General features: G+C 40.1%; 1 protein-coding gene across 4 annotated transcripts in view; it reads right to left on the bottom strand.

The window, feature by feature from the left end:
• The window catches only part of DIS3L2 (DIS3 like 3'-5' exoribonuclease 2), a 746,747-nt gene that overhangs the window by 328,969 nt on the left and 389,889 nt on the right, over positions 1 to 27,889 (bottom strand). The window lies entirely within an intron of this gene.

Raw genomic sequence — 27,889 nt, 5'->3', positions numbered from 1 at the left:
AAGGTATAATAATAAGTGGTGATCAAATTATCAAGGTGTCCAAATTATTGGTTTACTAAATATTTGCCGTATTTTAACGGCTGGAGGCACTGTAATATTTCATCTAAGGGAAAGGGACACGCCCTTTATAAATAATATATATCCTTACATAAACCACCACAAGAGGCACACACTGCAAGATGCTTGAAGTCCAGTGTGAAGTTTCCATAGTCTGTGTTGATTTGGGGAGCCATGTCATCTGCTGGTGTTGGTCCACTGTGCTTCATTAAGTCCAGGGTCAACGCAGCCGTCTACCAGGAGATTTTGGAGCACTACATGCTTTCTTCCACAGACGAGCTTTATGGGGATGCTGACTTCATTTTCCAGCAGGACTTGGCACCTGCCCACACTGCCAAAAGCACCAAAACCTGAGCTGTAAGCCATAATCATCACAATTATGACAAATCACGGCTTGAACTATCTTGCTTTGCATGTAATGAGTCTACCTCATATATTAGTTTCACCTTTTAAGTTGCATTACTGAAATAAATGAACTTTTGCACGATATTCTAATTTTTCGAGTTTCACCTGTATAATACTAGGGGTTTCTAAGTAATTTTCTAAACGCAAAAATGCTGATTGTAACATGTATGTGAAAAATTAAATCGCTACAGCAGGCAAGCAATTAAGATTTCAGCTTCCAAGAAATGGAAAATCATCCCATTTATTCAATTCTGATCACAACACTCCAATCAGGCTCACCATTCAAGAACAGTGAAACAAAGTCTGAAATGTTAAATAAATAAATAAATAAAAAACTTGGGCACATAGCTACAACGCAATTTAGAAGATTAAGATACTGTGCATCGCAAGATACAGTGAAATAATGTAAAGCTAATTAGTTTAAGCTTATTCACCTTCTTAAAGAATTAATTCATACAGCCTGATAAAAACATTTGATATGCAATTTATATTCTACTTCAAAGCCGGAATGCTTCACTTTCATGTCATGCTGCCAGTAGTACAAACCAACAAGACCATACATTGAAATTAAATGGAAACAGCTTGTACATTTGAACCGGAAATATCTAGAAGCGTGACTGTTCTGTTTAATTCTTTAAAAGTGTTTATTTTTTAGTTAAGAAATACACGTTTAATATCAATGGTTGGTTCTGCTCCAGGTGAGGAAACTGACAGTGTCCTTACTAATGTATTACTCCACTACAATAATAAACTATTGCAAAGGAAGGTCCATTTTTGAGGCCTGTACAATCTATTCCAACTGCTTGCTTATAGTTTTGCTGTCAAGAGGGAGTTAACATTGAACAGACTTTTTTTTTTGTTCTTTCGAAATTCTCAAAAAACCCTGAATCAACATACAAATATGGAAGGAACACGTTGTCATGAAAATTCCAAAAATTTTGATCACACCAATAATGTCTAACATTTCTTTAAAAAACACTTCCACTTTCCACACAAACCAAGTACCAGAGATGCAAAATTTAACCATCTGGACGTGTTATCAAGTTAACGTATTTCAAAAAGTAAGCTTTCATGGAAACATTGATAGCAAGCATCTCAGATTGGCTGTGCAGAAACCTATCTTAATAAATGGATGAGTTGATGAGACACTATTAAAAGGAAATAAAACGGTGCAGCTTGTTTATAACAGGTGGGAAACTAATAAATTCCATTAATTGCAAAAGCTTAATAAATGTGTAGCTTCTCCATTGATTACAACAGATTATTTTACTATCTCTTAAAAAAAAAAAAAAAAAAAAAAAAACTTAAGAAAAGGGCAAAATGGTAAAATCAATCCAACAAGAGGCACCATAGCTTTAAGGTAAGGAAAAGATACCATGGAAGCATAATGGTGCAAATCAGCTTAAAAAAAAAAAAAAAAAAGGAGTAGACAATCATTAATGTGAACTTTGATGACATGGAAACTGACTGGAACTCCTTCAAGACTACATGCAAACTTAGTCCAACAGCTCGGAAACGTCAAAACTGGTTAGGTGGAAAGTACAATGACCTAAAGAAACTGATGAGAAAAACAGCATACATTTATCCTGATTGTTGTGGCAGCTTCTAAGCCTTTATCATCTGCTAAGTAACGGAGCTGAAAGCTGCAGAAAGCTAAAAAGTAATGACAAAAAGTTATGCTGGTTTAAGTATAATTTACTATTAGAAAATTTACCCTTGGAAATGAAAATTAAAAATCATGTGCAGCAGAGACCTCACAAACATTTCATCACTTGAGGTGGCACATGTACTATATGACATGGAGTACTGTAGTTTTCTTGGAAAACCTACCCACCAATTTCTAAAACTTTCCATTCATGTGCTATTTGTAAGGAAGGTTTTGACATTCTGACTTCAGGCCACATAACTTATAAATCAACTCACGTGTACTGAACAAATTCTCTATTCTACTTTACTAAAGTAAATGCACAAACAAAAAAATTAAAAATCAGATGCATCAATAAGCATACATAGAAAAAAAAGCTAACTGACTTAAGTCTATATAATTGAACTCATATCACAAAGTGTTTGAAGTTAGGTATTGACTTGACCAACATTATGTCAGATTGCAAAGACATGTTTCCACCATTGCTTTACAACTTTACTGTAAAACTGAACAAAGCAAGGCTCCGATGCAGCTCTGCATAGAGTTTATGTTTTTGTCAAAGCTAAATTAAATAAGCTAAATTTAGAAACTGCTGCACCATATTTTGCACTCTCCAGTTTTAGTAAATCAAACCCTGTATGTGTACACTTGGGGCTATTTTTTTTTTCAGAATCTACATTTTCCACTTAATATAGGATCAAAGCGAAATAGAACACAATTCATATACTGGCAGTACAAAAGACTGCAGCTGTGCTCATTTGAGGTACACAAAAAGCTAATAGGTTTTAAGCATAAAAATAAGGCTAAAAATCTAGCATTATTTTAAATAGAGGTTTTATTTATAATATTGTTTTAAGTTTTCTTTTTTTTTTTATAAAAGGCCTGGATGCATTCCTGAATGCACATAACTGGATATGAATATTTTTAGGTAATAAACACCAGGGGTAGTTGATCCAGGGAATATCCGATTGCCTCCCAGACGATCAGAAAGAAATGTTTCCCCTCGCACTGGAGTGAATTGGATCTTGCTTTATTGGGTTTTCTTGCCTTCTTCTGGATCAACTAGGTAGGTATAGAATTGTGTATATGGGGTGTTTTAATATATTTTTCCTATTGGTTGAACTAGATGCACTAGTGTCATTTTTCAACCTCACTATGAAACTATGCAAAAGGACATTAAATAGCATGTCCTCCATATGCGCTCATTATATGCTCTAATTATACCATTTAAAATGAGCCCAAAGCAAGTAAACATTACTTGTTTATATTGTAAAATTTACTTTTTCTTGCTTTTAACTGTTGTGATCACTTATAGTGTATGTGTACATAATCATCAAAAGTTAACCTTTCGTAACATGTTACACCCATATTCAGGGTGTAACATGCAACATGTTACGATCAGACTGGCCCACGCTCCCCCCATTGACAGCTAGCAGGAAATCTCTTCCCCCCGTGCCAACTGTCAAATTTTTAAAAAATGCGGTCACGTCACTTAATTACAGTCATCCGTGAATTAGAGGCTGTCAGCTTGTAGTCCTCTGTAAAACCAATGAATCTTCAGATTGCTAGTGCAATTGTGTACAGGCTCCTGCAGACAAATAAATGCCCATTTTTTTACCTGCAAAAAAATGTGCATTTATTATTTTTTTCTGAAAGGTGAACTTCTACTTTAACATGATGGAAAGTCATTTTAAAACAATGGTTTTCTATGTGACCTTTTCACTCATCCCCTACTTGTTCAGTTTACACCACTGCATTGTAGCGGTATGTGTGTTTAAAATGCAAGACATGCACTACTATTTTCACCACATCACACGATGATGCAATAAACAAACATGGACAGAAAGTCATTTTTTTACATTCCAAAAATTAAAAAATCAGTACATTGGAGCTGGTAACACTATGGCTCCCGCTATGAACAAGCTCTATAACTGCGGTTTCCAATAAAATACCTTCTGCCATTAAGGTCCTTGCACAGGCATTTTCTGTAATACAGGGACAATGCTCTATCCCTGTTTCTAGGATGTCATTCACATTGCTGGATCGCGATGAGTCTCATGTAAGTATTGAGGAAAATGGGGGCACTGCTGCACACAGGTGGTTTTTTACATTCGTGCATAGAATGCACGAAGGTAAAAAAACCTTCAGCCTTTACAACCACTTTAAGCATCTAATAAACTGTAAATATGGCCGTTTAATCAAACATTACCAAAGGCAAAGTATTTTATAACAAAAAAATACAAAAGCATTTTGCATGATACACTGTACTTTAGCAAACAAAATGTTATTTAGTTAGGGTTTATATCCACTCTGACTACATTTCATAAATAAATTCTTAGGATTGTTTTCTAGTGGCTGTACACACTATATAATTGCACAAAACAGCTAGTACTTTTGCCAAATGCTTTCAGAGATAAAGTCAGTAAAAGGAAAGACTGCAAGGGTGTGTGGTATCAGTCTGAGCAGATCCACAGCTCAGGTTTGCACATGGATAAGATGAGGGAGCACAGCTTTCCCTGCATATATTTCCAATCTAGATGTAAATAAATAAAAACATGTATATACAACTTTCCAGGATTGAAAGTGCAGACCCACATGAATAAGATAAGTGATGTGTGTACTCATTCAATACTGTACTCATTCTACCAATGGACAAAACACAAAAAATAAAGATACAGTTAATATCTAAAGATAGGTAAAGGCTAACTCCATCTTTCTGAGCAGGTTTCATGATATAGCCATATTTAAGATGTAACATGAAGCATGGTTAGAGTCTGCATTCCCCCAACCCCAGACACCCACTATAACTGAAGCCAGGGGTGCATCTCTCTAACAGCTGTCAAATTTGAAATTGGCACAGCCCACATAGCTGCAAAGGATTTTTTTAAATATATATGGATAAATTTATATTTTTTGCAATATGTGGCCCTAGCATTTAAGCAATCAGATATACAGTTAGGCCCATAGATATATTTGGACACAGGCACAAATTTCATACTTTTGGCTCTGTATGCCACCAGAATGAATTAAAATGAAACAATCCAAATGAATTTGAAGTGCAGGCTTTCAGTTTTAATTCAAGAGGTTGAACATAAATATCAAGTACAAATTTTAGGAACTGCAACCATTTTTATCCACAGTCCCTCCATTTTCAGGGGCTCAAATGTAATTGGATATAATCAAATAAAATGTTTATTTTTAATATTTTGTTGAGAATCCTTTACTGACCATGACTGCCTGAAGTCTGGAACCCACGGATATTACCAAAGGCTGGGTTTCCTCCTTTCTGATGCTTTGCCAGGCTCTAACTGCAGATGTCTTCAGTTCTTTGTTTGTGGGTCTTTCTGCCTTTAGTTTTGCCCTCAGCAAGTGAAATGCATGCTCATTTGGGTTGAGATCAGCTGATTTGACTAGGACATGGCAAAATATTCCACTTTTCCTTCAAAAGCTCCTCAGTTGCTTTTGCAGTGTGTTTTGGATTATTGTCCATCTGTACTGTGAAGAGCCGCCCAAATCAACTTTGCTGCATTTGGCTGAATCTAGGCTGACAGTATCTCTAAACACTGCAGAATTCATCCGACTGCTTCTGTCACAATAAACACCAATGCCCCAGTGCCACTGGAAGCCATGTATGCCCATGCCATCACACTGCCTCCACCATGTTTTACAGATGACGTTGTGAGCTTTGGATCATGAGCTGTTCCAAGCCTTCGCCACACTTTTTTCTTCCTGTCATTCTAGTACAGATTAATCTTAATTTTCATCCGTTCAAAGAATGCTTTTCCAGAACTGGTCTGGCTTTTTTTTTTTAGATGTTTTTTGGAAAGTCTAATCTGGCTTTTCTATTCTTCAGGCTTATGAATGGTTTGCACCTTGTGGTGAAACCTCTGTGCTTGCTCTCGTGAAGTCTTTTCTTGATTGTAGACTTTGACAATGATACGCCCACCTCCTGGAGAGCGTCCACTTGTCTGGATGTTGTGAATCATTTTTTTCACCAGAGAGGATCCTGCGATCATCCACCACTTATCTTCCGTGGACATCCATGCCTTTTTATGTTGCTTAGCTCACCAATGCTTTCTGTATTCCTTCGAATGTAATAAACTTTCTATTTGGCCACTCCTAATGTTGCTGCTATCTCTCTGATGGATTTGTTTTGTTTTTGAAGCTTTACAATGGCCTGTTTCACTTGCATGGACAGCTCCTTTGAATGCATGATGTAGGTTCACAGCAATAGATTCCAAATGCAAATACCACACTTAGAATCAACTTCAGGCGTTTTACCTGCTTAATTGAAGACGAAATAATGGAGTAGCCCACACCCGGCCATGAAACCGCTTTTGATTCAATTGTCCAATTACTTTTGGTACCTTGAAAAAGGGGAGATGGCTACTCTTAAGAGCTGTAATTCCTAAACCCTTCCTCCAATTTGGATGTACATAACCTCAAATTAAACCTGAATGTGCGCACTTTCAGCCGATATCCAGTACATAACTATATTTTGAATGTGTTTTGGTAAATGCCTGAAAAAAACTAAAATTGTGCCTGTGTCCAAATATACAGTCAGGTCCATAAATATTGGGACATTGACACAATTCTAACATTTTTGGCTCTATGCACCACCACAATGGATTTGAAATAAAACGAACAAGATGAGCTTTAACTGCAGACTGTCAGCTTTAATTTGAGGGTATTTACATCCAAATCAGGTGAACGGTGTAGGAATTACAACAGTTTGCATATGTGCCTCCCACTTGTTAAGGGACCAAAAGTAATGGGACAATTGGCTTCTCAGCTGTTCCATGGCCAGGTGTGTGTTATTCCCTCATTATCACAATTACAATGAGCAGATAAAAGGTCCAGAGTTCATTTCAAGTGTGCTATTTGCATTTGGAATCTGTTGCTGTCAACTCTCAAGCTGAGATCCAAAGAGCTGTCACTATCAGTGAAGCAAGCCATCATTAGGCTGAAAAAACAAAACAAACCCATCAGAGAGATAGCAAACACATTAGGCGTGGTCAAAACAACTGTTTGGAACATTCTTAAAAAGAAGGAACGCACTGGTGAGCTCAGCAACACCAAAAGACCCGGAAGACCACAGAAAACAACTGTGGTGGATGACCGAAGAATTCTTTCCCTGGTGAAGAAAACACCCTTCACAACAGTTGGCCAGATCAAGAACACTCTCCAGGAGGTAGGTGTATGTGTGTCAAAGTCAACAATCAAGAGAAGACTTCACCAGAGTGAATACAGAGGGTTCACCACAAGATGGAAACCATTGGTGAGCCTCAAAAACAGGAAGGCCAGATTAGAGTTTGCCAAACGACATCTAAAAAAGCCTTCACAGTTCTGGAACAACATCCTATGGACAGATGAGACCAAGATCAACTTGTACCAGAGTGATGGGAAGAGAAGAGTATGGAGAAGGAAAGGAACTGCTCATGATCCTAAGCATACCACCTCATCAGTGAAGCATGGTGGTGGTAGTGTCATGGTGTGGGCATGTATGACTGCCAATGGAACTGGTTCTCTTGTATTTATTGATGATGTGAATGCTGACAAAAGCAGCAGGATGAATTCTGAAGTGTTTCGGGCAATATTATCTGCTCATATTCAGCCAAATGCTTCAGAACTCATTGGACGCAGCTTCACAGTGCAGATGGACAATGACCCAAAGCATACTGCAAAAGCATCCAAAGAGTTTTTTAAGGGAAAGAAGTGGAATGTTATGCAATGGCCAAGTCAATCCTATGACCTGAATCCAATTGAGAATGCATTTCACTTGCTGAAGACAAAACGGATGGGAAAATGCCCCAAGAACAAGCAGGAACTGAAGACAGTTACAGTAGAGGCCTGGCAGAGCATCACCAGGGATAAAACCCTGCGTCTGGGGATGTCTATGCGTTCCAGACTTCAGGCTGTAATTGACTGCAAAGCATTTGCAACCAAGTGTTAAAAAGTGAAAATTTGATTTATGATTATTATTCTGTCCCATTACTTTTGGTCCCTTAAAAAGTGGGAGGCACATATGCAAACTGTTGTAATTCCTACACCGTTCACCTGATTTGGATGTAAATACCCTCAAATTAAAGCTGAAAGTCTGCAGTTAAAGCACATCTTGTTCGTTTTATTTCAAATCCATTGTGGTGGTGTATAGAGCCAAAAATGTTAGAATTGTGTCGATGTCCAAATATTTATGGACCTGACTGTATATGGACCTAACTGTATATCAAGCGGCAAATATGGCAGGCGATTAAACCCACAACAAACCGTCAAATCTATACGTGAAGGCAGAGTAAAATGTGGTAAGACAAGAAAGTTATTTACTGAGCTCAGGCAATAAAGCAGAGGTGTAAAATAAGTGCATTTAGTCATGGCATTTCATCCTTTACTTTCTAGTCTGTCAAGTGTCAAATTGTCAGGTACACAGAGAGCTTCATCACTATGTAGCTCACAATGCATTTATCCCAATCCCATTATTATGGCCCAAAAAACTGGTCATTCAGTGGTGTATTAACCACTTCCTGTCCGGACACTTTTACCCCCTTCCAGTCCAGGGCAATTTTCAGCGCTATCACACTTTGAATGACAATTGCGCGGTCATGCAACACTGTACCCATATGCATGTTTTACCATTTATTTTAGACAGATAAAGCTTTATTATGGTGGTATTTATTCACCACTGGGATTTTTATTTTTTTTTGCTATGTAAATGAAAAAGTCCAAAAATTTTGAAAGTGTTTTTCTTATAAAATTTTGCAAATAAATAATCTTTCATCATAAATCTTGGCTGAAATTTATTCCGTTATCTTTTTAGTAAAAAAAAAAAAAAAAGCCAAATTAGTTTATAACCAAAAATTATAATTTTTTAAACAGTTTTATTTTATTTTTTTATTTATGGTTTTTTTTTTTTTTTTTTTTTACATACTGTCATCCTAGCAGTACAGTGTCACCATGTGGGGGGGTGATGATTTTTTTTTTTTATACTGATTGCTTTTAGACCCATATAGGATGTAAAGCAATCATTTCTCTCTCTGTCTGCATTCTTGCAGCCATTGAGAACTACTGAGTGAGCTGTGATTGGTCACAGCTTGTCACATGGTACAAGGCTGTTGTGAATAGCCTTGTACCATGTGACCTCTGTGATCTTTCACAGATTTCAAATGTAGTAAGCAATGATGTCACAAATGACATTTTGCTTACTACTTTGCATGTGATCACTGATTGGCCAATCAGCAATCACATGATCGGGTCCTCGTACAGAGGTCCCACCCGACGATCGGTGTTTCACTGTGTCCGAAGGACACAGTGGGCACCGGATCACGGTGCTGCGTGCTCCCAGGGAGCGCACAAAGCTAGAAATGGCGTTTATGAATGGCAACCCACCCCTGGAGTGCCACCGTCCTGCCGTTTATAAACAGCAGGCGCACGGCAAGTGGTTAAAGTTAGTATATTATAATCAGACTCAAAAGCAAGACACCCCCCAAATTGCTTTAGATTTTCCTAGAAGCAATGTCACTTCTGAACTGTTAATCCCGCCTTCTCTACTCTTGATGGGCTGCTGTAGCGTGAGGCAAAAGCTGGATATTCATCACAATCTTACACTTTATTTTTTTTTTATTTTTTTTTTAATACAGCCCCCAAAAGGTAGTCCTCAGTGTCCCACACAGCAGGCACACAGCCCTGGTCACCCTCCCTAGGCCTACCAAGGAGCTATACAGAGTTGGCAGTCATCTCTGCATATCACAATGCATGTAGCACAATCCATTCATTAAGATCACATAATACAAGTAATTCTTTGTTGTGTTAAAAGGCCAAGTTCACCTTTTTTTTTCCTCCTAAATTCCAGCTTCCCTATGTGCCAATATACCATGAAAAGCTTTTTGTGATTTTGAGAACAAGGCCTTACCTTACCCCTCACTGAATTGTTTTACGCTTCAATCACTTGCTATGTGTGTCATTGGAAACGTGTGTGTCATTTGAAACATGAGCAAAAAAACACACAATCCAACTACTCTAGGTGTGAATGGGGACTGAAAGTGAAACTGGTTTGCGGGAATGGATTGCCCTATGCGTGACGAGTGAAAACAATCCAAAACATTTGCATGCAGGAATGTGAGTTTTTGCTACATGGAGATATGAATGGGGCCTCACAACTTCGTGTCTAACCACTCCCTCTTATGTACATGTATAAAGATGGTCATACACTATGCAATCTGATTGTACAATTTTCTTTAGATTTACCAGACCTATGGAATAGGATGACACACCTGAACAATCCACTCAATCTGTATCAAATCAGACATGCCCTTGTAACTGCATTGCTGATGGGAGATCTACAGAATAGTTATGAGGGAGGTTTGGTCCAGAGTAGTGAACACACCCTTTCACACCCTCTGTGACGCAACAAGTAAAGGCTTCTGAGAGATGGCCAACAGGAACTGAATATGCTGAGAGAATCTACAAGTGATGGAATCTGAAAATTATTTTAAAAATTCAAATAAACTTGCTAGATCTAAAACCTCCTGTGGATAGGGTAAGTGAGAAAAAAAGCAGTGTGGGATGGCTGGGTCAGAAATGGCATTGGAAAATGCATTATGAAAAGTGAAAATCTACCCGAAAAGATGAACTTATCCTTTAAAGTGAGTAGAATGTTACCACACTCAAATCTCTAACCCTCCAGGGACATAAAAGTCTAGCGGCTAGCCTTTCCTGTCAGAGGATGCGATTTCAATTCCTGGATGGCTGAGCATGTATTCACAACTCCTGGATGTATTGCTGCAGCATCTGAGTTTAATACCCCTGGATGTTTTGCTGTAGTATTTAAGGTTTAAAAGCATCGACATTCATCACAATTGCATACACATGTTTTGCTCATGAATGGCAGTTTCCAATGTCCACCCAGCAGGCACACAGCATAGGTCACCCTCCCTTGGCCTCTCAAGAGCCGCGATACAGGTTTATATATGATTTTATGAGGTAACATATCTGTTATCCTTCTGAACTAATGGTGTGTTACTGCTGGATTTTGGGAGCACTTAAAATATCTTCTTTAGCTATTTTTGTAAGACCAAATATACAGTACTTTCTTCCTGCTACTGAATATAATTCGTTTAATAACTGGAGGCTGTTGAAAATATTATAGGGACCTAAAGGATCGCATGTTGACCCATATCTTAGGTTAAGAACACTTACAATATGCTTAATACATAGTGAAAGTTAGAATTTGCATTGCAAGAAACAACTTGGTAGGTCTTGTTCTGTTTTATTTTGTATCACAGTAGCTAAAAATTGAAAATGGTGTGGAGAGACCACCTGTCCACACAGTTCAGAAAAGTAATACCCAGCAGGGTGTTCCAACAGCTAGCATGTGAATATCCTTGGGTTTATTAGCACAAGACTCCGCAATTTCCTCTTCTGAGACAGTTCAGCCCATTTCTTAAGTATGACCCTTCTCTTGGGGCCAAAACAGTTCAAAAGTGGACCTCTGGCTTTGCCATCTTCTTCAGCGCTCCTACGCTTGCTATTTTTAGTTCATTGTTTTCTATTTTGGCAGCTGAAAAAGCATCGTGTGTAATTTTACCTCCTGCTTCAGATTTCTCCTTAAAAAGCGAATACAATGTCCTGTTTATAATAATAAAATCATTCACTGGCAGAGAAATTAAGAAAGGAAAAAAATATATAAAAAGAGGGAAAAAAAAGCAGGGAGGCCAAGCAATTGGAAAATGTAAAGCAAGCAAAAGTCTGAATGCCAGTTCATAGTGTGAGCAATGGTCCCAAAGAGGTCTGTCATACTAAGTTACAGTTTGCAAAACAGAAAATGTGAATGTGTTAATGTGAGCCTCACACAAGAAAACAGCAAGCATGTACAAAAATGGTAACATGAACTTCACATGTTCACTTAAAATAAAAGGTATACATGAATTACAGCTTGCAGCCTTTGCAGCTGGCTATCTTTTGTTTCATAGCAGTTTTACTAAGCATTTGCACAAAAAAACATTTCAAAAGTAAATGGTGACTATTCTCCAATGGATAAAAACCCTTCCATTCCAAAACGGCTTTTCATATTACCTAAAACCTTATTAGTTCTTTGTATCAGACCTGGCAACAGGTCACAGTAGGAAATCATCTCTCCCTGAGAGGTGCCGAATTCTTCTGATTCTCCACCAATGTTTGTTTTTTTACATCCACTTTCTGGTCCTCTCCCTCACCACCTTTTCCATTCTCTAGTTACTTAAGAATTTCTACATACAATTACATGAACTTTTAGGACACCAAAATAGCAATGAGACACCCTACAACATTTGTCTGAGATCTCTCATATTACCATGTTGAAAATTATATCACGGAGTATTACAAAATATCAAGGTATTACAATTGTCAAATTGCATGATGTTTATATAATACATAACAATGGAGAAAGATTTGATGAGGTGTAACAATGATTTGTTGGCAAAATACCCCAACTTCTTCAGGGGTACGAGGTAGGTAGTCTCTATATAGAGCAGGTAAGATACAAACAGATGCACAAAAAAAAAATCCATTTCAAATTAGTCACAGCTGTATTTACAAAATAAAAAATGTGGGTCATGCTTACATACATAGAAGCACACACGAGTAATGAAAAAAGGAAGGAATCTATGGGAGATATTATGGGGACACCATCACAACCTCCCAGTACTAAACATCAAATAATAGGTCAGGAAAATCATTCCTGATCACAAAGAGGAATATAGATCATAATTATTAATTGTATCCCCTTATCCACCATAGCTCAGTTTTAAAGGGGCTGATTCATATAGATACCTGCGTAATATGGCCAAAATGTAGAGAAAGCTTCCCCCTTTGATCTTTAATATATTAAGGCTCCCTCCAGAGTGCCAAGTGAGAGGCCATACTATGTGTGCCTCTCTCTTAAATCATCCTTCTGTGCTCTGTGTATTGGGGCAGAACTGGGTCCTGGGTTTGGACCTGGAAGCCTGAGAAACAAAGGAGCTCCTGTTCTCTGGAGCAAAATGACTTGCCCGCTGAAGCTTTGGCCTTCCTTCTCTGGTGTAAAAGGGTATTCTTCCCCCTTTGACACTTATGAAGAAAGTCACAAGAAGCATTGCCAGTCAAAAGGCATCCTCACAAGGCACTCATTGCACAGAAGTTCTGCAGACTAGCAAAAAGAGCCTTTGGAACAGGGTGTACATATTCAGGTTGAACCTCCTTTTGGTACATATTCAAATTATTATGCAAATGATATTTTTCTCATTTACCTAAATAACTGATGTAAATAACAGATAGCATAATTCTCATGTTATCAACTATTAAGAGTACAATTCAAATTTTATTGAACAAACCTCCAAATAACAGTATTTTTTTAAAAATAAAACACTTACAATGCACTGTTCCAAATTATTATGCACAGTAAGTTTCAAAACACTTTATAGGTTGTAAAAAACTGAAAATTGTCATTTGTTGTTTGCAGCATATTTACTGAAATCAAAAGCTATTTCAATCAAACTTTTAAAGTTTTTTTAACTTTTTAAACATTTAAAAGGTCGCGTTACATTTTAACATAGGACCCCTTATTTTATAGGGGCTTCACAAGTCTTGCATCCATTGAACTTGTGAGTTTTTGGACAGTTTCTGCTTGAATTTGATTGCAAGAAGTCAGAATAGCCTCCCAGATCTGCTGTTTGGATGTAAACTGCCTCCCACCCGCATAGATCTTTTCCTTGAGGATGCTCCAAAGGTTCTCAATAGGACTGAGGTCAGGGGAGGATGGAGGCCACACCATGACTCTCTCTCCTTTTATCCCCATAGCAGCCATTGATGCAGAGGTATTCTTTGCAGCATGAGATGGTGCATTGTCATGCATGAAGATGATTTTATTACGGAAAGCATAGTTCTTCCTTCTGTACCAGGGAAGAAAGTGGTCAGTCATAAACTCCACATACTTTGCAGAGGCCATCTTTACACCTGTTCCCATGATTCCGGCCCAAAACATGACTCCACTACCGCCTTGCTGACGTCGCAGCCTTGTTGGAACAGGGTGGCCGTCCACCAACCATCCACTACTCCATCCATCTGGACCATCCAGGGTTGCACGGCACTCATCAGTGAACAGGACTGTTTGAAAATTTGTCTTCATGTATTTTTCTGCCCAATGCAGCCGTTTCTGCTTGTGAGCATTGCTTAGTGGTGGCCGAATAGAAGGTTTATGCACAGTTGCAAGACTCTGGAGGATGGTACACCTTGAAGTCTGTGGCACTCCAGAGGCACCAGCAGCTTCAAATATCTGTTTGCTGCTATGTAATGGTATTTTAGCAGCTGCTCTCTTGATCCGATGCATGGATCTGGTAGAAATCTTCCTCAATGTGCCTTTATCTGCATGAACCCGTCTGTGCTCTGAATCAGCCACAAATCTCTTAATAGTGCGATGATCACGCTTAAGTTTTCATGAAATATCTAATGTTTTCATACCTCGTCCAAGGCATTGAACTATTTCACTCTTTTCGGCAGCAGAGAGATCCCTTTTTTCCCCATATTGCGTGAAAATGGTGCTCTGCTTAATAATGTGGAACACCCTCCTTTAGTAGCTTTTCCTTAAATTGGGCTCACCTGTCAATCTAATCACAGGTGTCCGAGATTGCTTTCAGTGATTAAAAGATCCTTGAGACACAATGCCATCCATGAGTTAAACTGAAAAACAAAATATTTAATCTTTGTGACACTTAAATAGAATTTGCATAATAATTTGGAACAGGGTATATACCTACTAATGCATCAATACCATAACACAAGGATACCAGATGTTGGAGGACAAATGGTTCAGTCAAAATGGATCTAGGGTCCCTAGCCATGTATTTGGACCAGACAGTCTGGGAAACAGACATTGTCCTGACAGCAGCTTGCCGATGCAGACCTGCCAGGGAAAATAAAGTAGACCTCACCCCTAAACTAAGTGTCATATTGCCCTGCCTGCTCCCCCTCACAATGAGATACATTTATTTTATGTTTTAAATGTAAAAGTTTTCTTTATGCTGCAAAGCAGCACTGCCACATTTCCCACCTAGGTGAGGATTAAGTTTGTGTCCCCTGCTCCCTCCCGGATTCTGAGTGTGTCGCAGAGCTTTGGGTCCATAGTGGCACATCTGCACATGTGAGGCTTTTCCCAGCTATTATACAAGTCCCAAACATTTGCTGTCATTGTGCATGTAGGGAATCCCCTGCATATGCACAGATGTACTGAAGGGCTCTGCCATGACCTGAAATCCTGGCAGAACCCTTAGGCATCTCTGAGCAGGTACCATTATTGGTAGGACTGAAGGAGGGGTGTCAGAAGCACTACAGATAGGACTGCGATCCCCTTAAGGAGGGCTTCTAACCTATAGAACACCAGGTCCTTAAAAAAGCTAAGACATCCTCAACAGGAAGATTTTGTTAAGGCAGGAAATGCTAGGGTCCATGGCGGGAAATGCCCATTTCTTTAAAAACTCCTCAAATTGTTGAGCAACACATTTTGAAGGGACAAAAATTGTCAGGATAAGGCCAGTCACCATTATACCATATTTTTCGCTCCATAAGATGCACCTGACCATAACACGCACCTAGATTTGGAGGAGGAAAACAAGAAAAAAATATCCTGAACCAATGGACTGCAGACACAATACAGGAGATGACCAGAGACTGCAGACCTTTGGGGGGGGGGGGGGGGGGTTTGGGGAGTGTACCCAAATTTGACAGGTACCCGCTCCCACTTCTGTGGAGTTGTCCCCCTCCCTGTAGGAGATGACCAGAGACTGCGAACACAGTACAGGAGATGACCAGAGACTGTGGACACAGTACAGGGGATGAGATGACCAGAGACTGCGGACACAGTACAGGAGAGGACCAGAGACTGCGTACAGTACACGGTACAGGAGATGAGACGACCAGAGACTCGCACACAGTACAGGAGAGGACTGAGCTGGGGGGGGGGGCAGTGTGTACCCGAATTTGACAGGTACTCGCTCCAACTTCTGCAAAGTTGTCCCCCTCCCCGTAAATCATGTGGGACATGTGACAGGTCCCAGAAGACTACAGGGCCATTCACAAAGCTCAGTGCTTCTCGTGCATGCGCAGTGGGCACCTGGCTGTGAAGCCGCAAGCTGTCACAGCCGGGTGCCCACACTGAAGATGCTGGCGTGAGGGAGAGAAGATGGCTGGTGAAAGCAGGACACCGCTGGACCGAGGAACAGGAAGGACCAAGAAGCGGGTTCTTCTGCACAGTAGAGCCAAAAAGCCGGCCCAGTATTTTAACACGGCGGCAGAGGGAACACCGAGCCGGCAGCTCCATATTTGCTCCATGAGACGCACAGGCATTTTCCCCATTTTTTGGGGGGGGGAAAGTGCATCTTATGGGAGGGAAAAATACGGTAATACAAGGTGGTGTAGGAGCAAGTTTACAGAGGTGGTTTTGGCAGAACAGTTTCAATGAGCCTAGGCTGGAGACCTTTGACCGGACAGATGTGTCAGTAAAGCTAATAGTTGCTTTAAGCTTGGGAGAGATTCTGGTGGAAGGTTTCCCTTCTTCAGTACTGATCTTTTTGAGTTGGATGAGGTACCATCTTCCTCCCCTTCCTTGGGGAGCACAGAAGCAGTCAGAAGTAAGCAATGGACTCTGGGAAAGAAAGGCAGCTCTCTTGCAGCCTCTGCAAAAAGTCTCTAAAAGGGCTAAAAGTCTCCCTATTAATTCAGACACTGTAGATAAGAACTCTTTTCTGAATAAATAGAAGGGGTTGTGCCTGAGAGGGGTAGGGAGACACTGATTCCAACTGAGGACAGCAGCCAGCCATCAGAGTTAGGACCATGCAGAGAGATGTCACTGATTCCTGTGCCATTAGAGCATGTGGGGCTGGTTCACATATCCAGTCCTTGTGGTGGCTGGTCCACATATCCAGTCCCCTTATGCATATGAACCACCATGTGTGGTGTGATATATCCCCCTTCTGTGACCAGCCACTGTAGGCATAGCGAGTTAGTTCAAGGATCACTATGTTGTGTCATGGCATGCACCATATGCAGATGAGCAGCTGATCAGTACGCAGGAGAGAGAAAAATGGCATGCACATGAGCAGTAGAGCTAGACAGGAAGAAGGCTGCACAGGTGTCCCTGACCATCCTAGGCAAAAAACAAGACCCAATTCAAAAATGAAAAAATTGCTGGGCTGTCTCCCACCTCACTCATCTGTTAGCTTAAATGGACTGGATTGAAAATACCACACTGGACTGCCCCTGTTTGAAGGGTTGAGGCTCTGACTTACCATTTCCATGCAGTTCCCCTAGGTAGCTTGAGTATGGATAAGAGGGACAAGCCACATAAAAATCTTCACCTACCTTGGGGGCTTACACCTTAAAGGGTAAGGGGAACTCACAGATGGTAGCGCCACCACCTTCAGCATGTTTTACATTGTGTCTAGGTGCACAACTAATGCAAGGTCCAGTGCTCAAAGGGACATTACAAGGCCAGCCATGTATCCTCCTGGTTGGCATAGGATCACACACCAGTTGGTAACACCATAACCTTGGACCTGTATAGTACTCTGTGGATATCCCAATATCTCATCTTGTCTAGGTGAGCAACCAATGCAAGTTTCAATGCCCAAAGCAATATTAGAAGACATCTTTGCATTTACTTCCTGGTGAAGTCTGTCTCAGTAGCTATAGGCAGCTAATAACTTGGCATAAGAATATTGATCCAAAAATCAGCAATGAAAAATTAAAACAAAAGAAAAAAGGCAGAGAGGGGATATACATACACCCAAGGACATCCAGCTTTGTCAGTGTCCAATTTCCTGAAGGTAGATGCATAACCCATAAAAATCCCACATATTTTCAAATTGAATGCTTTTTGAACCACATCCGATTCGCATGAGATGTGAACCTGCAGCCTTGTCAAGCGATCCGGATGACATATGTGCGGGCAGGACATAGCGCATTTTCAAAAAGTCGGGAACAATTTTGAGCCCAGTTCAGGTGTGATTTGCAATGTCATACACTTTGGCAATTTGCACCTGAATTGTACCTGAACTGCTGAACAAAGTCGCACCAGAGGGGGCTGAAATTGCGCTGTCAAATACAGCCCACATGTGAACCCATGCTAAGATCCTGTGTCCTGTAAAAAAATTAGGAAAAGCATTTTTTACTATTTCCAATTAAAAACAAGAAAAATGTATGTATTCAAATTTGATAATTAAAGCCCTATCCATCCATCCTGAAAAAAAAACCAAAAAAAAAAAACCACATGTATAATACATTAGGGTAGATCACAAAACATAAAAAATGTGAGATATAAATGATTTTGGACTCATGGGGATTCATGGAGAAAAGGCTCAGGGGCTCAAGTGGTTAAGCAAATATTAATCATACGCAACATTTCTAGATACCAGGGTTTCATCTGATCAATAAATACTTGAGACATTATGACAGTATATAAAAAATGCTTGCAATACCGCTATCTCATTTCATACCGATACTGTTCATAGCTATGGCCTGCTATGTATTTTTAGTTACCTGCCACCTATTGTACCTAATATTTTGAAAGCAAACAAATGTAAACAATGCAAAAATTAGGTCTAACAAAAGCAGGAGATGGATTGTATTGATTTTGGCACACTAAAAATAGTAGAATACAATAGATCAATTCATGTACAAAGTGTCAAGTAGTTTGACTTCATTCAACAGCGTAAAAAAATTCCTGCCCGTTTCGCAGTATATCAAAGAACATGTAGAAAATTTAATATGCAAAGGCAGAGAGGATTACCGGTATTAGAAAATTAACCTTTTTCGTTGACAAATCCATTATAAATACTTTTGCAGAAATTTTTTTTTTTCACATTTAGATGTTTAAATCTCAACATCTCTATTTTAAATTTTTCAAAAGCGGTATCATCTCCAAGTATTACTTAAAGTTAAACAGAAGAGACTTCAATTTTCCAGTAATACATCAACAAAAGCACATATCTGCTTTTTTACCACTGGAGTTTTTATTACAGGCAGATAGGCCCCTTTCACACGGGAGTTCCGTTTTTCAGATCAGTTTTACCAGTTGTACATCCGTTTTTCCATCAGTTTTTTACATCCACTACCAAAGCAAAAACGGATGCAAAAACAGTCTGTTTGTTTACATCCATGTTTTGTCCCGTTTTGTTTTTTTAACAGAACATGCAGACTTGCGCTGTTTAAAAATAAAAAATAAAAAAACGGACCTGAACAGAAGCAGACAAAAAACATTTAAATGAACAATGTCTGTTTTTCATCCATTTACCCCAAACTGACCCATTTTTTTCTTTGAGAAAGGATAAAGAGCATCTGTGTGAAAGGGGCCTTACATAGCGCTGACAATTTATGCAGTGTTTTATATACCGTATAATCACATCTGCCCCTGCTCTAAATAATCTAAAGGCACCCATACATTATACAATTTTCTTGTTTAATTTATTTTAGATTAACCTTCAACTAGGCAGTGTAAGGGCCTGCCTGATAGCATACAAATTGAGAGGGTTTAGGTTTTACCTCATATTAAGTGGTTTTGGTAAATCTAAAGAAAAATTGTACAAGAAAATTGTATAATGTATAGCCAGACTTACAACCTAAGGTCCCCATCTCACATGCATACATACATACGCACACATATCAGGGAGTACTTGGACAGGAGACAATTGACCTACCAGCATGTATTCGGGGTGTGGATGGAAACAGAGAGAAGATGCAAACTCTATGCAGATGGTGTCCTAACCAGGATTCAAATCAGGGAAACCTTGTGCAGCACAGCAGAAGTGCAAATTACTATGGCACTGTGCTGCCCTTATCTGTTTCACAGAATAGGTAGGGACAGGATTTTGTCTTTTCCCAAGACAAAAGTCCTTCAACTACAAGTACATATTTTCAGGTAAAAAATAATATCTAATTAGACAGACTAATTGCACACTTTGTGCATTACAATATAAGCCAACAGTTTTTTTTTCTTGTAATCTGAAGTAAAACAAGAATTTGTTAAAATATACTGCCATCATGTAAAAACAAATAGGCATTCTACAGAGGGGTAGACATTTTCCAGAGAATCGAGTGGGAAAATGATACCCTTTAGTCTTCCAGAAGAACACAAGATTCAATAAAAAAAGGAATTTAACTTACCTACACATTCCATAGCTTGAAAAACCATACAGGACACCAGTTTACTGTTCACAGATCATTGGTTTTGGGATGGTATCTTCAGGTGACTGGACATTGACAAAGCTTGCAAGGACATGGTCATTGGTCTTCCCACTATAACACTACCCCACTCCATCAGTCCTCAGCCTTTTCTTTGAAATAAATGAAGCGTACCACATGAAAAGAGGGGAGGGTGACCTGTGTTCTATACTGTACTCCAATATATGAAATTAACAAGTAAAAATTCCTTTAATCTTAAAATCACACAGTACAAGATACAGGCACCATGTACTGTATGATATTCACAGACCCTGGAATGCCCAACAGCAATGAAAGAAAGGTGGGCAACAGCTACTCAAAGAGAACTGTGCTAACAGACCTAGTAACAAGGGTCAAGGAATCCAACTGTGAGTGCTACTAAAAGAACCATGTGGCAGAAAGTTAAACACCTAGCAATAGTGGATCATGAAGCAGGATGTCATTTGCAAGGTCTGTACGTTAGGACAAATAGTGAGTCCATCTTTCTAACAGAAGCTGCACATTGAGGGCTCTAATCATGCCCAGACAGTGAAGAGAAAATCACTTTTGGGTGCTTAGGAGCAGAGCACAAAGAAGGAAAGGTTAGGTCTTTGTTTATGTTGACACAACCTTAGTAAGAAAGGAGGGTCTTGGGGGTAACGCTACTTTACATTGCTGAAGAATGAGGACTTTGGTTTGATCTGGAGAAACCCCTTGAATAAAGGTTTTTACAAGGGAAAAGCCAGAGGCTTTTGGAGAAGAATGGGCAAAGCCAAAACTTGTACCTAAGAGTACTTAAGGCCCAGTTGTAGTCCAGTTCCAATTGTAGGAAGGTTAGAATGGGGGGTACAAAGTAACCTCCGTGGTTTAGGCTCCTGTGTTCACATCAGGCAAAGAATGATTTCCAGATGCAATAGTGGATCTTTCTGGAAGTGGCTTTCCATGCTCTTAGCAATTTAGGAATTACAGAATCAAAGCCCCCTCTGTCCTCTTAAAACTTGGACTTCAACAGTCATGCTTTTAAAGCCAGTGAATGAGAAGCAGAGGATGGAGGGGGGTTTGGCCTGTTTGGAAGAAGACAGGAGGCATCTCCTAGAAGTCTGTGTATGTCTGTACCAGGTTCTTCTGGGAAAATTTGGTGCAATGAAAACTATTGTTGTAGAGGCAGACTGATGACTCCCGAAGTAACGTAGGGTTATGGGGGATGCCCAAGAGGCGTGCTTTGCCAGGATCCAATCGCCTGAAGATACCAGCTCTATAACCCAGGATCTATGACAATCAAGCCTGTGTCTCATTCTATACAATTAAGATATGTATTTATCCTACATTCTACCTCAGTACTGGGTTTTACACCATGCATACCACACCCGAAAAGATGCAACCATGACATATGAAATACATTTTTGTAACCAAATACTTATTTCACGCATCAAGGCAGACAGATTGAAAGCTGCAAGCAAATTTGTAAGCATGGTCTTTAAAGTGGAAGGGCTCAAACTATCTAAGCTTAAAACTGCTTCTACTCCCTTCCTATGGCTACTACCCTGTAGAATAAAGATGTTTATACTTATCAATTCTCAAGGCAATCCAGTCAAAGTGATCGTCTCCGAGTGACGGCTTCAAGGGAGAGGGGGGACCACTAACAATGGATAACAAACAGTAAGCATACGACGGATGTCACAAACCCAGGCATTTTAACCAATGTTGGCAAAAGCCCCTGAAGTCGATCACGTGACCAGACTGGAGAGTTCTGATAACAGGCAAGTATGAAGCACCTTACTTACACAGGGAAGTTAGAATAGAAATTAGGGGTATGGGGTAGTTAAAATAGGATTTTTAGGGGGGGGGGCGCGGGGGGGAGCAGTTTTAGGTTTCAGCTGGTCATAAATTGGGCAATTTTCCTTCATATCTCAATTCTGACTGTGTTGATGGGGGAATCCCTCCCGTTGCACTACTGTATTTTGACAGCAGGAGGCTTCCCCACTATTAGAATACAATGATTACTTCTGCCAGCTAAAAACCAACCAGGCTGGTTGTACTGAAGTCGATTGATAGATAAATCAACTTCAATACTACCAGCCTGCTCATGAATGGATCGCAATTCGGCCGGTTCCTGCTGAACCAGACAAAATTTAGATCTGTCTATGTCTGGTTTTAAAGCCTGGAATTCCACTTAAATTATATACCGTATGTTTCAAAAATATCAGAAAACAGCCCTCATGCCCCAGAGTGCTCATTACAAGCAAGACGACCAACAGCTCTTATTTTTATAAATATATACATATAGGACCCTTCTGATGAAACATCCTTAAAAAAGGGACCCTGTGTTTTCCCAAGCATGTAAACATTGCAGTATTTTCATAATGTGCTCCATTGGGTGTTTGAAACACTTTTTACCCAAAATTTAAAGCCCAAAACAATTGAATAGTGTATAGAATGAGTAACTGGCGCACAGGAGTAAAGTAGTGTAAAGGTGAAAAGAATAAAAATAATAAAGTAAAAGATGATAATGGCAATATTGGCATACAAGTACTTTAAAACAGGGTATGTAAATGCATTGGTGTACAATAAGTCCTTATAAAAGAGTCTCTCAGGCAATCTGCCTGGAATCTTTTTAGCACAAAAAGACGGCAGCCATCCTCGCAACAAGCCAGCTCTGTATGCAGGGACAGAAGAAAAAGGAGGCGCCCATCTGAGTGTAGTAATAACACTGTATTTAATAGCAAAGGATTAAAAACACTCACAAAGCAAGTAATAAAACAAGCTCATCTGTTGATATGAGAGATGACCGTTCCTCAAAACGTCCAGCAGGCACCACCAGTGGTTAGTGCAATAGCAGCTGGGCTGATGGAGATGGTAAAAGACACTGTAGTGGTCAATCCTAAACAGTGATGGTGTTATAAAGCCCATCCAACGGCGTTTGTGCAGGAAGGAGCCTAGTAGCCAGCCTGGAACACACCGGAAGGATGTGACATCACAGGAAGAGGCAGAGGGGAGGAAGAACACAGACGTGGGAAAGTCAGGCCTGGCGGTGCCTGAAGGACGTTTTGAAAAACGGTCATCTCTCATATATACAGATGAGCTTGTTTTATTACTTCCTTTATGAGCGTTTTTAATTCTTTGCTATTAAATACAGTATTACTACACTCAGATGGGCGTGTCCTGTCTCTTCTGTCAATTGAATAGTGTATGGTTATGCTAATTTTGACCTTGTCTAAAGTCAGCAGCTAAACCATCATCTCTAACTACTCCCTCTGACCCCTGAATTATGCAGAGAGCAGTGGCATGCATCAGTTTAATTTTATCTGTGAGTCTAAAGCATTGTTTTATTTTTTCCAGATCTGTGCATTCAGTACAGGAGTTTTCTGTATTAAAGACCAATCTCTGCTGGTCACTGTCCTTGTGCCAGGTCTTGCAAATCCCTGCCCCCCCCCCCCCCCAGATTTTCTGCAGGTAGTATTTAGAAGGTGGGCCTACCGTGTTCCTTACCTAGTTGTGCTCTCTGCACAAGTTATTGCCAGCACATTGATGAGGCCATTGCTATCTGTAAATGTTAATATCAGAGTTTTTTTAAGGCACTTCCTACAAACCAATCAGGTTTAAATCTGCTGTGCTTATTAAACATATTTACATGAAATCTTTTGTGCCCCAGTTTAGTTTTAGTCACATTAAGATTGTACATTTGGACCAACCTGGTTGTATACAGAACTGTGTTCCAGCAGCGGGACAGGGATTCTCTGTTCCAGAAATAAAATTGAGTTGAGCAAAGTGTTGTTTAGCTTCCTCTGAATGGCTGAAGTGGAGTTCATGATATCAACCGCCCACCTCTTCACCTCAGCCAATCAGAGGGAACATTGTATTTATTCAGAAAATGTAAAGCTAAGTTTAGATTAACCACTTGCCATCCTGAGGATTTACCCCCCTTAATGACTAGGCCTCTTTTTGCTATTCGACACTGCACCATTTCAATGGATAATTGCATGGTCATGCAATGCTGTACCCAAACAAAATATACGTCCTTTTTTTCACACAAATAGAGCTTTCTTTCGGTGGTATTTGATCACCTGTGCACTTTTTATTTTTCACGCTATAAACCGAAAAACCGAATAAAAAAAATATATATTAAACTCAAAGTTAGTCATAAATTTAAACAAAGTTTTGAAAAAAAAAAAAATTCTCATTTCTGTCATAAAAAAACATCCAAAAGCACAAATTTCATCATACATTTAGACCAGAATGTATTCTGCTACACGTTTTTGGTTAAAAAATCCCAATAGGTGTATGTTGATTGCTTTGTGTGAAAGTTATAGTATCTACAAACTATGGTATGGATAATGGAATTTACATAGCTTTTACTTTGACTGCCCATCACATTTCTTGAGGTGCTAAAATACCAGGATAGTACAAACACCCCCAAATGACCCCCTTTTCGGAAAGTAGACACCCTAAGCTACCTGCTGAGAGGCATATTGAGTCAATGGAAAATGTATTTTTCTTCCACAAGTTTTTGGAAGATAATAAAAGCATTTGTTTTTTTTACACAAAATTGTCATTTAAATTATATATTTCTCACACAAGCCATGAGTATATGTGGAATTACCAAAAATACATTCTGCTACCTCTACAGAGTATGGGGATACCACACGTTTGTGACTTTTTGGGAGCCTAGCCACATACAGGCTCCTCATTTCACTTCCTCACTACCTATCACAGTTTCGGAGGCCCTGAAATGCCAGGATAGCACCAACCCCCCCCCCTCCCCAATAACTCCTTTTTGGAAAGTAGACACCCCAAGGAATTTAAAAAGAGGCATGGTGAGTATTTTGCAGATCTCATTTTTTCTCACAAAGTTTTGAAATAATGCTATCACAGGGAATGCAAATATCCCCTATAAAACTTCAGTGGGCATCGTCATATATTCTTTTTTGAGAAATCTGGGGTCTATCAGACTCTGGATATCTCCTCTGCCCTTACATTATCTAATCTCACCAAGATCGGTGTGATCAGATGCGTTCCCAATTTACAAATGGTGCTGTTTATATCAAATACAAATGGCGCTGCAAAACTGAAGTGATGAAATGCTCGTAGCTTTCGATTTCTTAGACTATAGAGATGATTGGCACTATTCCAGTCTCCAATCAGCTCTATGGTCAGCAGGCAGAAGCACCAGCTGTATTCTCAGGTCCCCCCGATGGTACGGGACTGCCCAAGAAGGCCGTGGAGGGCAGCGGGGGGGGGGGGCATAATATTCCGCTGCTTGTAAAAGTAATCCTGCAGGTAATTAGCCACCAGGATTACTTTTACACGAAAGCCGATCGCCGGATGGAAAAAAACGATACCAGGATGATGCCTGCCGCTGTAGACATCATCCTGGTATAACCATTCGAAGTCCAGTGATGTACCAGTACGTCGCTGTTCCTGGTTGTGGATATATGCTATGTTTTTGCGTTTTTTTGTATGCAGCCTGTGGGCTGAATGAAAAAAAGACGAAATCTCTGCCAGAAAAAGGGTGTGGTATGCCCACCATTAGAATATACCACTCTGCATCCACCCATTTCTAATGGTGGGCACACATTAGGTCGCACAGTGCCACATGTACCAATTCCAAGATTGTACAAATATCTAAATAGTGGCACACTTGAATAACAATTGTCCACGTATAAATAGTACACCATATGGAAAAAGGATGACACCATGTCCCAAACTATCTTGCCACTACTCCCGATTTAGTCTGGGCATCCGGTGGGGCTCCACGTGGCTATATTTTCCCGCGTAAATCCAAAACTTACATGTATAGCCTGTTGCCCTCTCACAGGTCTTATACATCTTGACCCCATATCTGGCACACTTGCTGGGGAGAAATTTTTTGAATGCAAGGCAGCAAAAAAAATTAATGAGGGACTCATCCCACACAGATTTTTTGCATGTACAGACATGTGCAAATTTTTGGTTAAGGTGATTTAAGAGGGGCGAATTTTGTGGAGCCGGTCAAACTCAGGGTCACCCCGAGGACAACCAAGTGTATTGTCGCTGACATACATAAAACACATTATACTCTCATATCTATGCCCGGACATGGCAGCAGAGAACACGGGCATATGATGAATCGGGTGGTAGGAGGACAATACTTGACTTGTGCTCACCACCGCACCAGCTTGTACTGCACTTATGGGACTCGCCACGTCATCAAGTGATACTGCAGTGCTGGTATATGAAAGACTTGGCCGCTGGTGCTCGCCAGTTCACCAAAAGGTAGAGCAGCACTAGTAATGGCACTCTGCTGCATATGAGAGTCATCAACATTTACCGGAAAGTGCTAGCAGAGATCAGGCCTGATTCTGCGAACACTGTGGTTTTGTGTGCAATGTATCAAGTGACAGTGACCTACTGAGACTGCACTTGCTGGGGGAGAAGGGGGGGGGGGCGGTAATTGGAAGGGCTAAAAAAGCAGGTGCTGGCAGGTGCCAGGGCTGATCCTGCTAACGCTGCGTTTTTGGGGACAGTATACTAATGTAAACAATGTGCATAGATATAGTGCAGATCTGATCAAAGATATTGATCCATTCAGACACTATACTAGCAATGGAGGTTTATTGTTTATGAGCGTGTTCCTGGCAATCAAGGGGTTTAATTGTTATTACCGGTGTACTGATGGGCAATCTGACGCTTTCTGGGAGGGGCGTGAAAACCACAGGAGCACGAATCACGTATATATACACATGTGATTTTGCACACCCGTGCCGCCCTGTAGCAGTATTTCTGCTATAGGGTGGTCAGGAAGCAGTTAAAGAAGCGGTTTACATTACGGCGCTGCATTATTTTAACTGACAATTGCACGGTCATGCAACGCTGCAGCCAAATTAAATTTACGTCCTTTTTTTCCCCCCACGAATTGAGCTATCTTTCTTTGGTATTTGATAGCCTGCGCGGTTTTTATTTTTTGCGCTATAAAAAAAAAACCTGACAATTTTGAGGGGAAAAAAAACAATATTTTAGACTTTTTGCTATAAAACATCCAGTAAAAAAACTGAAAAATCAAATTTCGTCAAAAATGTAGGCCAAAATGTATTCTGTGACACTTCTTTGCTAAAAAAAAAATCCCAATATGTGTAAATGAATTGGTTTACGTGAAAGTTATAGTGTTCACAAATGGCAGTATAGATACTGGACATTTTTTTTTTCATACTAAATAATGGCGGCGATCAGCGACTTGTGGCGGCATTCTGACACTGGGGGGAACTGACCTGGTGTCATTGGCATTCCCAGTGATACCAATACAGTGATCAGTGCTTTAAAAAAAAAAAAAAATCACTGACACTGTACTAATGGCACTGGGCAGGAAGGGGTTAACAATGAGGGCCGATCAAAGGGTTAACTGTGATGGGAGTGTTTTACAAGGGCTTGGGGGGGGGGGCACACTGACCGGGATGGCTGTGTTCAGTGTGACCAAACTGACGGAGGGGGCTGTTGGTAAACAATGCGACCCTCCTCCCTGTCGGTGATCGCCGGTAATCACCGAGTGCCAGCAGGTAATCACCGGCCGGGACCCGGCGATTGACACCTGGGCCCATGATCAGCGGCTCG

This window comes from Staurois parvus, unplaced genomic scaffold (assembly GCF_062004578.1).
Source record: "Staurois parvus isolate SC_StPar_1 unplaced genomic scaffold, SC_StPar_1.0 ptg000235l, whole genome shotgun sequence".
In the NCBI taxonomy this organism is placed as follows: Eukaryota; Metazoa; Chordata; class Amphibia; order Anura; family Ranidae; genus Staurois; species Staurois parvus.
The sequence above is the reverse complement of the archived record's forward strand: the minus strand, read 5'-3'. Positions and strand labels throughout refer to the sequence as shown.